At 43.0% G+C, this 12217-nt stretch overlaps 1 protein-coding gene across 3 annotated transcripts in view; it reads left to right on the forward strand.

Annotated features, from left to right (window-relative positions):
* The window catches only part of SEMA4A (semaphorin 4A), a 116628-nt gene that overhangs the window by 56454 nt on the left and 47957 nt on the right, over positions 1-12217 (forward strand). The window contains exon 1 of one of the 3 annotated variants that reach the window (XM_077260571.1): positions 10225-10324. The exons of the other annotated variants lie outside the window; for them this stretch is intronic. The gene's annotated coding sequence lies outside the window, so the exon portion shown is untranslated. Of the gene's footprint in view, positions 1-10224; positions 10325-12217 lie in introns of those variants that run through there. 3 annotated transcript variants of the gene reach the window in all.

Raw genomic sequence — 12217 nt, forward strand, 5'->3', positions numbered from 1 at the left:
CTATAGTATAATGCACCCCCACATAAGGCAGACTCTATAGTATAATGTACCCCTCCTTAGAGGCAGACTCTATAGTATAATGCACACCCATAGGCAGACTTTATAGTATAATGCAGCCCCCCATATGCATACTCTACAGTATAATGCACCCCTCCACAAGCAGACTCTGTAGTATAATGCACGCCCCATAGGCAGACTTTGTAGTATACTGCACTCTCCACAGGCAGTCTCTATAGTATAATGCACCCCCATAGGCAGACTCTATAGTATAATTCACCCCCCAATAGGCGGATTCTATAGTCTAATGCATCCCCCATAGGCAGACTCTAAACTGTATCATGGACCCCCATAGCAAGACTCTATAGTATAATGTACTCCCCATAGGCAGACTCTATATTGTGTAATGCACCCCATAGGCCTTTATTGTATAATGCATCCTCCATAGGCAAACTCTAAAGTATAATGCACCTCTCCATAGGCAGACTCTATAGAATTCCCACCCATCCCATAGGCATACAGTCAGACTCTATAATATAATGAAAAAAAAAAAAATCCTATATGGAAAAGAAATACCAAAAATGACCAACCAATTTATCTATTAATGAACATCAACCATCAAATATAATCCCAAAAAATTCATCAAAAAAGTTTTTTATATAAAATTATATTACTTTATTAATAATTATGAGGCATTATGACACAAAATATCACATTAAAAGTAAAGAATTCTTTATTAAAATTAAGTAAAATCAATAAGAAGAAAGAAAAAAATTTTTTTTTTTAAAATCCAAATACATTAATTAACCCCTTAATCCCATATGACGTACTATCCCGTCGAGGTGGGGTGGGCCTTAATTCCCACCGACGGGATAGTACGTCATATGCGATCGGCCGCGCTCACGGGGGGAGCGCGGCCGATCGCGGCCGGGTGTCAGCTGACTATCGCAGCTGACATCCGGCACTATGTGCCAGGAGTGGTCACAGACTGCCCCCGGCATATTAACCCCCGGCAAACTGCGATCAAACATGATCGCAGTGTTCCGGCGGTATAGGGAAGCATCGCGCAGGGAGGGGGCTCCCTGCGCGCTTCCCTGAAATCCCCGGAGCAACGCGATGTGATCGAGTTGCTCCGAGTGTCTCTTACCTCCTATCCCTGCAGGCCCCAGATCTAAAATGGCCGCGGGGCTGCATCCCGCTCCTGCAGGATCTACTTCCGGGTCCAGAGCAGGCGCTGGTAAGCCTGCAGCGCTGTAAGTCAGATCAGCGATCTGTGATGTCCCCCCCGGGACAAAGTAAAAAAGTAAAAAAAATTCCACATGTGTAAAAAAAAAAAATAATAATAATAAAAAATTCCTAAATAAAGAAAAAAAAAATATTATTCCCATAAATACATTTCTTTATCTAAATTAAAAAAAAAACAATAAAAGTACACATATTTAGTATCACCGCGTCCGTAACGACCCAACCTATAAAACTGTCCCACTAGTTAACCCCTTCAGTGAACACCGTAAGAAAAAAAGAAAAAAAAACGAGGCAAAAAACAACGCTTTATTATCATACCGCCGAACAAAAAGTGGAATAACACGCGATCAAAAAGACGGATATAAATAACCATGGTACTGCTGAAAACGTTATCTTGTCCCGCAAAAAACGAGCCACAATACAGCATCATTAGCGAAAAAATTAAAAAAATTTTATAGTCCTCAGAATAAAGCGATGCCAAAATAATTATTTTTTCTATAAAAAATAGCTTTTATCGTATAAAAGCGCCAAAACATAAAAAAATGATATAAATGAGGTATCGCTGTAATCGTACTGACCCGAAGAATAAAACTGCTTTATCAATTTTACCAAACGTGGAACGGTATAAACGCCTCCCCCAAAAGAAATTAATGAATAGCTGGTTTTTGGTCATTCTGCCTCACAAAAATCGGAATAAAAAGTGATCAAAAACTGTCACATGTCCGAAAATCTTACCAATAAAAACGTCAACTCGTCCCGCAAAAAACAAGACCTCACATGACTCTGTGGACTAAAATATGGAAAAATTATAGGTCTCAAAATGTGGAGACGCAAAAACTTTTTTGCTATAAAAAGCGTCTTTTAGTGTGTGACAGCTGCCAATCATAAAAATCCGCTATAAAAAATGTTATAAAAGTAAATCAAGCCCCCCTTCATCACCCCCTTAGTTAGGGAAAAATAATAAAATAAAAAAAAAATATTTATTTCCATTTTCCCATTAGGGTTAGGACTAGGGTTAGGGCTGGGGTTAGGGTTAGGGCTAGGGTTAGTGCTAGCGTTAGGGTTAGGGCTAGGGTTAGGGCTAGGGTTGGAATTAGGGTTAGGGGTGTGTTTGGATTAGGGTTTCAGGTAGAATTGGGGAGTTTCCACTGTTCAGGCACATCAGGGGCTCTCCAAACGCGACATGGCGTCCGATCTCAATTCCAGCCAATTCTGCGTTGAAAAAGTAAAACAGTGCTCCTTCCCTTCCGAGCTCTCCCGTGCGCCCAAACAGGGGTTTACCCAAACATATGGGGTATCAGCGTACTCGGGACAAATTGGACAACAACTTTTGGGGTCCAAGTTCTCTTGTTATCCTTGAGAAAATAAAAATTTGGGGGGCTAAAAATCATTTTTGTGGGAAAAAAAAGATTTTTTATTTTCACGGCTCTGCTTTGTAAACTGTAGTGAAACACTTGGGGGTTCAAAGTTCTTACAATACATCTAGATAAGTTCCTTGGGAGGTCTAGTTTCCAATAGGGGGTCACTTGTGGGGGGTTTGTACTGTTTGGGTACATTAGGGGCTCTGCAAATGCAACGTGATGCCTGCAGACCAATCCATCTGAGTCTGCATTCCAAATGGCGCTCCTTCCCTTCCGAGCTCTGCCATGCGCCCAAACAGTGGTTCCCCCCACATACGGGGCATCAGCGTACTCAGGACAAATTGGACAACAACTTTTGGGGTCCAATTTCTCCTGTTACCCTTGGAAAATACAAAACTGGGGGCTAAAAAATAATTTTTGTGGGAAAAAAAATATTTTTTATTTTCACGGCTCTGCGTTATAAACTGTAGTGAAACACTTGGGGGTTCAAAGTTCTCACAACACATCTAGATAAGTTCATTGGGGGGTCCAGTTTACAATATGGGGTCACTTGTGGGGGGGTTTCTACTGTTTGGGTACATCAGGGGCTCTGCAAATGCAACGTGACGCCTGCAGACCAATCCATCTAAGTCTGCATTCCAAATGGCACTCCTTCCCTTCCGAGCTCTGCCATGCGCCCAGTGGTTCCCCCCCACATATGGGGTATCAGCATACTCAGGACAAATTGGACAACAACTATTGTGGTCCAATTTTTCCTGTTACCCTTGTGAAAATACAAAACTGGGGGCTAAAAAATCATTTTTGTGAAAAAATATATATATTTTCACGGCTCTGCGTTATAAACTGTAGTGAAACACTTGAGGGTTCAAAGCTCTCAAAACACATCTAGATAAGTTCCTTAGGGGGTCTACTTTCCAAAATTGTGTCACTTGTGGGGGGTTTTAATGTTTAGGCACATCAGGGGCTCTCCAAACGCGACATGGTGTCCCATCTCAATTCCAGCCAATTTTGCATTGAAAAGTCAAACGGCGCTCCTTCCCTTCAGAGCTCTGCCATGCGCCCAAACAGTCGTTTACCCCCACATATGGGGTATCAGCGTACTCAGGACAAATTGCACAACAACTTTTGGGGTCCAATTTCTTCTCTTACCCTTGGGAAAATAAAAAATTGGGGGCAAAAAATCATTTTTGTGAAAAAATATGATTTTTTATTTTTACGGCTCTGCATTATAAACTTCTGTGAAGCACTTGTTGGGTCAAAGTGCTCACCACACATCTAGATAAGTTCCTTAAGGGGTCTACTTTCCAAAATGGTGTCACTTGTGGGGGGTTTCAATGTTTAGGCACATCAGGGGCTCTCCAAACGCAACATGGCGTCCCATCTTAATTCCAGTCAATTTTGCATTGAAAAGTAAAATGGCACTCTTTCCCTTCCGAGCTCTGCTATGCACCCAAACAGTGGTTTACCCCCACATATGGGGTATAGTCATACTCAGGACAAATTTCACAACAACTTTTGTGGTCCAATTTCTTCTCTTACCCTTGGGAAAATAAAAAATTGGGGGCGAAAAGATCATTTTTGTGAAAAAATATGATTTTTTATTTTTACGGCTCTGCATTATAATCTTCTGTGAAGCACTTGGTGGGTCAAAGTGCTCACCACACATCTTGATAAGTTCCTTAGGGGGTCTACTTTCCAAAATGGTGTCACTTGTGGGGGGTTTCAATGTTTAGGCACATCAGGGGCTCTCCAAATGCAACATGGCGTCCCATCTCAATTCCAGTCAATTTTGCATTGAAAAGTAAAATGGCGCTCCTTTCCTTCCAAGCTCTGCCATGCACCCAAACAGTGGTTTACCCCCACATATCGGGTATCAGCGTACTCAGGGCAAATTGTACAACAATTTTTGGGGTCCATTTTCTCCTGTTACCCTTGGTAAAATAGAACAAATTGGAGCTGAAATAAATTTTGTGTGAAAAAAAGTTAAATGTTCATTTTTATTTAAACATTCCAAAAATTCCTGTGAAACACCTGAAGGGTTAATAAGCTTCTTGAATGTGGTTTTGAGCACCTTGAGGGGTGCAGTTTTTAGAATGGTGTCACACTTGGGTATTTTCTATAACATAGACCCCTCAAAATGACTTCAAATGAGATGTGGTCCCTAAAAAAAAATGGTGTTGTAAAAATGAGAAATTTCTAGTCAACTTTTAACCCTTATAACTCCCTAAAAAAAAATAATTTTGGTTCCAAAATTGTGCTGATGTAAAGTAGACATGTGGGAAATGTTACTTATTAAGTATTTTGCGTGACATATCTCTGTGATTTAAGGGCATAAAAATTCAAATTTGGAAAATTGCAAAATTTTCAAAATTTTCGCCAAATTTCCGGTTTTTTTTCACAAATAAACGCAAGTTATATCGAAGAAATGTTACCACTATCATAAAGTACAATATGTCACGAGAAAACAATGTCAGAATCGCTAAGATCTGTTGAAGCGTTCCAGAGTTATAACCTCATAAAAGGACAGTGGTCAGAATTGTAAAAATTGGCCAGGTCATTAACGTGCAAACCACCCTCGGGGGCCAGGGCCGTATTTAGAGTTTCTGCTGCCCTAGGCACTTTTAGTGCTGCCTCCCCCATTGGTAAGTATGACACTATCGCCAGTGACTTTGGCAAGAATCGCTGTTGTGAAAATAGCCTTTTGCAGCAGATCGGGCAGTTTTTTCGCATCTGCCGCGTAACAGATCACTTACAGCAACACTGCGTTTGGCTTCATTCATTCCCTATGGGATTTGCGGCACTTGCTGTGATTTGGCAAATGCGGTACCATACCTCCCAACTCTTGAAGGGAAAGAGGTATAAAGGTTGCGGTGCACGTAGTGCGCCGTGGCAAATTTTAGGCCACGCCTCTGACCACACCCATTTCACAACTAGTCACACCCATATCCAAGTCCCAACCACACCCATTTAGCACTGCTGATCACACTGTTTCATATACAATAATTATAACCAAAAAAAATGGCCACACAATGCTCCATACTGTATAATGGCCACACATGATGCTCCATACTGTATAATGACCCCACATGATGTTCAATACTGTATATGGCCCCACATGATGCTCAATAGTGTATAATTGCCACACATGAGGCTCAATACTGTATAATGGCCACACACGATGCTCCATACTTTATAATGGCCACACATGATGCTCCATACTGTATAATGGCCACACAGTGCTCCATATTGTATAATGGCCACACATGATGCTCCATACTGTATAATGACCCCACATGATGTTCAATACTGTATAATGGCCCCACATGATGCTCAATACTGTATAATGACCGCACATGATGCTCCATACTGTATAATGACCACACAGTGCTCCATACTGTATAATGACCACACATGATGCTCCATACTGTATAATGGCCACACATGATGCTCCATACTGTATAATGGCCACACAGTGCTCCATACTGTATAATGACCCCACATGATGTTCAATACTGTATAATGGCCCCACATGATGCTAAATACTGTATAATGGCCACACATGATGCTCCATACTGTATAATGGCCACACAGTGCTCCATACTGTATAATGACCACACATGATGCTCCATACTGTATAATGGCCACACATGATGCTCCATACTGTATAATGGCCACACAGTGCTCCATACTGTATAATGACCCCACATGATGTTTAATACTGTATAATGGCCCCACATGATGCTCAATACTGTATAATGGCCACACATGATGCTCCATACTGTATAATGGCCACACAGTGCTCCATACTGTATAATGGCCACACATGATGCTCCATGCTGTATAATGGCCACACATGATGCTCCATACTGTATAATGACCCCACATGATGTTCAATACTGTATAGTGACCCCATGTGATGCTCAATAGTGTATAATGCCCCCTCCCATCTTGTATGCATGGCTCATCTTCCTCCCATCCCATATGCATGGCTCATATCCCCCCACGTATGCATGGCTCATAATTCCCCCCCCCCTGTATGCATGGCTCATATCCCCCTATGCATGGCTCATAATTCCCCCCACCTCCTGTATGCATGGCTCATAATTCCCCCCCCGTATGCATGGCTCATATCCACCCCCCCCCCAGGCCTCCTGTATACATGGCTCATATCTCCCCCACCTCTTGTATGCATGACTCATATTCCCCCCTATGCATGGCTCATCTCTCCACCCCCCCCCTGTATGCATGGCTCATATCCCCCTATGCATGGCTCATAATTCCCCCCACCTCCCCCCCTGTATGCATGGCTCATATCCCCCTATGCATGGCTCATAATTCCCCCCACCTCCTGTATGCATGGCTCATAATTCCCCCCTGTATGCATGGCTCATATCCACCCCCCCGCCCCCCTGTATGCATGGCTCATATCCCCCTATGCATGGCGGTCGGGAGGTGAAAAAAAAAAAAAAACTTGCTCAGGTGCCGCCCCCACATCGTCCCCGCCCTAGGCACGTGCCCTCGAGTGCCTAGTGGCAAATACGGCCCTGCTCGGGGCTTAAGGGGTTAATCAGGGACGTCAGACGCTGAGAGGGGGATGATGGGAGAGGGAGTGTAAAGGCCCCGTCTCACACAGCGACGCTGCAGCGATACAGACAACGATGCTGATCGCTGCAGCGTCGCTGTGTGGTCGCTGGGGAGCTGTCACACAGACAGCTCTCTCCAGCGACCAACGATCAGGGGAACGACTTCGGCATCGTTGAAACTGTCTTCAACGATGCCGAAGTCCCCCTGCAGCACCCGGGTAACCAGGGTAAACATCGGGTTACTAAGCGCAGGGCCGCGCTTAGTAACCCGATGTTTACCCTGGTTACCAGCGTAAATGTAAAAAAAAACAAACAGTACATACTCACCATCTGTTGCCCGTCAGGTCCCTTGGCGTCTGCTTCCCGCTCTGACTGAGCCGCCGTACAGTGAGAGCAGAGCGCAGCGGTGACGTCACTGCTGTGCTCTCACTTTACGGCGGCTCAGTCAGAGCAGGAAGCAGACGCCAAGGGACCTGACGGGCAACAGATGGTGAGTATGTAGTGTTTGTTTTTTTTTACATTTACGCTGGTAACCAGGGTAAATATCGGGTTACTAAGCGCGGCCCTGCGCTTAGTAACCCGATGTTTACCCTGGTTACCAGTGAAGACATCGCTGGATCAGTGTCACACACACCGATTCAGCGATGTCAGCGGGACCTCAACGACCAAAAAAAGGTCCAGGCCATTCCGACACGACCAGCGATCTCGCAGCAGGGGCCTGGTCGCTGGTACGTGTCACACATAGCGAGATCGCTACTGAGGTCGCTGTTGCGTCACAAAACTTGTGACTCAGCAGCGATCTCGCTAGCGATCTCGCTATGTGAGACGGGGCCTTAACGCTCCAACTCCCATCAATGCGGTCAGCTGTATCGGCATATTGCCGAACTGAATTGAACTTGCGATGAGGGGCGGGGGGACCCACTGCTGACACCGGGCCCCCCGGCTGCTCAGGGGCCTCATAGCGGCCAGATGGCAGAGCAGGGAGATCGATCCTCCCTGCTCTGCCGCAGAATGTAAATATATGTGTGTGCTGTGCACGCTGATACAATTACAGTAGGGTAGCTCCGGATGGCCCCCTCAGAGCGCTGGGCCCTGGGCGACCGCCTCCTCTGCCCCCAGGTAGCTACGCTACTGACATAGGAGCAGTATTTTAGCAGTTATATTCTTGCACATAGGAGCAGTATTATAGTAATGTTCTTGTAGATAGGGAGCAGTATTATAGTAGTTGTATTCTTGTACATAGGAGGCAGTATTATAGTAGATACATTGTTGTACATAATAGGCAGTATTATAGTAGTTATAAACTTGTACATAAGGAGCAGTATTATAGTAGTTATATTCTTGTACATAGGGGCAGTATTATAGTAGCTATTGTCTTGTACATAGGGACAGTATTATAGTAGTTATGTGCTTGTACATAGAGGGCAGTATTATAGTAGCTATATTTTGGTACATAGGAGCAGTATTATAGTAGTTATATTCTTGTACATAGGAGCAGTATTATAGTAGTTATATTCTTGTACATAGGAGCAGTATTATAGTAGTTATATTCTTGTACATAGGGTCAGTATTATAGTAGTTATATTCTTGTACATAGGGGTCAGTATTATAGTAGTTATATTCTTGTACATAGGAGCAGTATTATAGTAGTTATATTCTTGTACATAGGAGCAGTATTATAGTAGTTATATTCTTGTACATAGGAGCAGTATTATAGTAGATATATTCTTGTACATAGGGACAGTATTATTGTAGTTATATTCTTGTACATAGGGGCAGTATTATAGTAGTTATATTCTTGTTCATGGAGGCAGTAATATAGTAGTGATATTCTTGTACATAGGTGACAGTATTGTACTGTATGTTAGGATTAGATACTCCATTCGGACAGTATCACATGATAGGATTAGATACCTTCTTTTCTGACCATTAGTAGGAAGAGACTTGATTTCTTTTTGTGCTGTGGATAGATCAGGCACACTTGTAGTTAATATCCTGAGCAGATGTTGGGGGTTTTAATCTTTTTATTCATATAAACTCCTTTTCTGGTCCAGACATCACAGATTCATAAATCATTGGTCTTTGAGTTAATACCAGAGATTGGAGGTCTCTGGGGATTAACCCTCTGATGACTTATGGGGGTGAAACATCAGATGTCAGTGACCAGCAGATACAATGTACTAATCAGAAATGTGTCTTTGTTGAGAGACAGAAACATAAAGGTCTTTTATCGGTATATGGCTCTATAGTGTGACATCCTGTAATGTGTGCAGTCATCATGAAAGTCTCACCACTATAACCGCAGGATGTAAAGAACATTATAAACCAAATATAGAAAACTCACAAAATAAGAATCAGATGTCACAAATGCATTATATGGCGGCACACTATTAGTTGTCTTATCTCTCCGCTATGTGACTCCTACTTGTACCCTGCAGCCAATCAGCGGTACAGTATGAGGAAAGTCTCATCATCCGTCCAGTTACCAAAGGTTTAATCATAAAAAATTAATGTGAAATTCCTGGAGCCACGGAAACTCCGCACCTATAATAACCACCATCATCCGGTGATGTGTTATCAGGTTATCAGCCGGGGTTAACTCTTTCAGATACAGGATTCAGCACATAATCAGAGTACTGCTGTCGTGCCTGATACTGTCTGCTAAGCTGTGTACCTAAGCCTGGTGTATCTCCTGCCTGAGCTGTGTACCTAAGCCTGGTGTATCTCCAGCCTGAACTCTGTACCTAAGCCTGGTGTATCTCCAGCCTCAGCTCTGTACCTAAGCTTGGTGTATCTCCAGCCTGAGCTGTGTACCTAAGCCTGGTGTATCTCCAGCATGTTTCGCTGTTATCATGCAGTTTGGTCCGGAGAACATTCCGCACTGAGAACATTCCTGGACAGCACAGACCCGTCTTTTCTTGAGCAGATGGCACAGTCCCAGAAAGAACAATGAGGATCATTAAACTCTGGAGTGTCCAACTGCACGCGACATCCCGAGCCCAAACCAGAGACTGATACACACTCCTCAACACTGACATTGTAGCATCAAGAAGGAAAGATGGTGGAAAGATGAAAATCGCCGGATCGGTAGACGGGTGACTGTGATGGAAAACTGAAAACAACATATTCAAAATTCTGGTAAATGCCTCTTCATGACCTCACACCACTACTCTCAGTGGACAAAATGGTGCAGAGCAGAGGTGTCAAACTGCATTCCTCGAGGGCCGCCAACAGGTCATGTTTTCAGGATTGCCTTAGCATTCCACAAGGTGCTGGAATCATTCTGTGCAGGTGATTAAATTATCACCTGTGCAATACAAGGAAATCCTGAAAACATGACCTGTTGGTGGCCCTCGAGGAATGCAGTTTCACACCTCTGGTGCAGAGCATGACTTCAATGGAGGCCCATGTCTTTCAACCATGTCTTGGAGACCACTTGCTGGACCCTCTGGTCTTCATTTCTGATGTATCAAAAGCTTGGCGTTACACTGATTTAGTGGTGTAATCAGTGGGGCGCCCAATTCTTTGGGGTCCCAGGAAACGTTTTCCAACACATCATCTCACACACTACTGGTGCTGCCGTGGCCTCAACTCCTGTGTCTGCAGCCTCTCCGGACAATGTATCTATTATATCTATCATCTATCTATCACCTATTCATTTTCTATTGTCTATCCTCTATCTATCTATTATCTATCTATCATCTATGTATCTATCATCTATCTATCGATTACCTATCTATCATCCTTCTATTATCTATATATTATCTATTATCTATCATCTAGCTATTATCTATCTATTATATATATCTATCTATTATATCTATTTATCTATCATCTATCTATTATCTATCTATCTATATCTATTTATCTATCTATTATCTATCTATCATCTATTATCTATGTATCGTCTATCTATTTATCATCTATCTATTATCTATCATCTATCTATCTATTATCTATCTATCTATCTATCTATCTATCTAACATCTATCTATTATTTATCTATCATCTATCTATCATCTATTATCTATCTATTATCTATCTATCTATCATATATCTATCTATTATCTATCTATCTGTCTATCTATCATCTATTATCTATACACCCTATATAAGGTGTGCTTAATTATTAGGCAACTTCCTTTCCTTTGGCAAAATGGGTCAGAAGAGAGATTTGACGGGCTCTGAAAAGTCCTAAATTGTGAGATGTCTTGCAGAGGGATGCAGCAGTCTTGAAATTGCCAAACTTTTGAAGCGTGATCAATGAACAATCAATCAAGCGTTTCATGGCAAATAGCCAACAGGGTCGCAAGAAGCGTGTTGGGCAAAAAAGGCGCAAAATAACTGCCCATGAATTGAGGAAAATCAAGAGTGAAGCTGCCAAGATGCCATTTGCCACCAGTTTCGCCATATTTCAGAGCTGCAACGTTACTGGAGTAACAAAAAGCACAAGGTGTGCGATACTCAGGGACATGGCCAAGGTAAGGAAGGCTGAAAAACGACCACCTTTGAACAAGAAACATAAGATAAAATGTCAAGCCTGGGCCAAGAAATATCTTAAGACTGACTTTTCAAAGGTTTTATGGACTGATGAAATGAGAGTGAGTCTTGATGGGCCAGATGGATGGGCCAGAGGCTGGATCAGTAAAGGGCAGAGAGCTCCACTCCGAATCAGACACCAGCAAGGTGGAGGTGGGGTACTGGTATGGGCTGGTATCATCAAAGATGAACTTGTGGGACCTTTTCGGGTTGAGTATGGAGTGAAGCTCAACCCCCAGACCTACTGCCAGTTTCTGGAAGACAACTTCTTCAAGCAGTGGTACAGGAAGAAGTCGGTATCGTTCAAGAAAAACATGATTTTCATGCAGGACAATGCTCCATCACATGCCTCCAACTACTCCACAGCGTGGCTGGCCAGTAAAGGTCTCAAAGAAGAAAAAATGATGACATGGCCCCCTTGTTCACCTGATCTGAACCCCATAGGGAACCTGTGGTCCCTCATAAAATGTGAGATCTACAGGGAGGGAAAAC

Source organism: Ranitomeya variabilis, chromosome 1 (genome assembly GCF_051348905.1).
Source record: "Ranitomeya variabilis isolate aRanVar5 chromosome 1, aRanVar5.hap1, whole genome shotgun sequence".
Lineage (NCBI taxonomy): Eukaryota > Metazoa > Chordata > Amphibia > Anura > Dendrobatidae > Ranitomeya > Ranitomeya variabilis.